Genomic DNA, 474 nt, shown 5'->3' with positions numbered 1-474 from the left:
TTCGCCGATGGTTGGGAACTATTGGATTTACCGCTACGGAGGAGGCGAGACCCGAACGCATTCAAATGGTGTTGGTTGTCATTTAACGCATTCTAAGACATTTATATTTGTGTGCATTTGCATTTCGTACACCCCCCACCCCCTCAAAACTATATTGAAGACTGCGCAACTCTTGTTAAACCAATTTGGAAACTTTCAGAACTATTTCTCCGACAACCTGGGAGTCTTTTGTCCTATTATAAACCGCTTTAAATGCTGTGCAAGCAGTATAAATGTATCTAAATTTCATCTTCATTTTATTTTATTTTTTTACTGCTTGCCAAATGCACCATTAGTCCCTCCTTGGGTCAAATGCTGTAACTGTGGACCCTTCCGCCACGGTTGCAAATGACTCAGCTGGGGATTTTCCCTACCGGCTGCGTGAAGGGTTATTTTTCACTCACTTTTTTTTTGGGGGGGGGGGGGGGGGCGGGA

Source organism: Hippocampus comes, unplaced genomic scaffold (genome assembly GCF_001891065.2).
Source record: "Hippocampus comes isolate QL1 unplaced genomic scaffold, H_comes_QL1_v1.1 scaffold50, whole genome shotgun sequence".
Taxonomy (NCBI): Eukaryota; Metazoa; Chordata; class Actinopteri; order Syngnathiformes; family Syngnathidae; genus Hippocampus; species Hippocampus comes.
Note: the sequence above shows the minus strand (reverse complement) of the source record.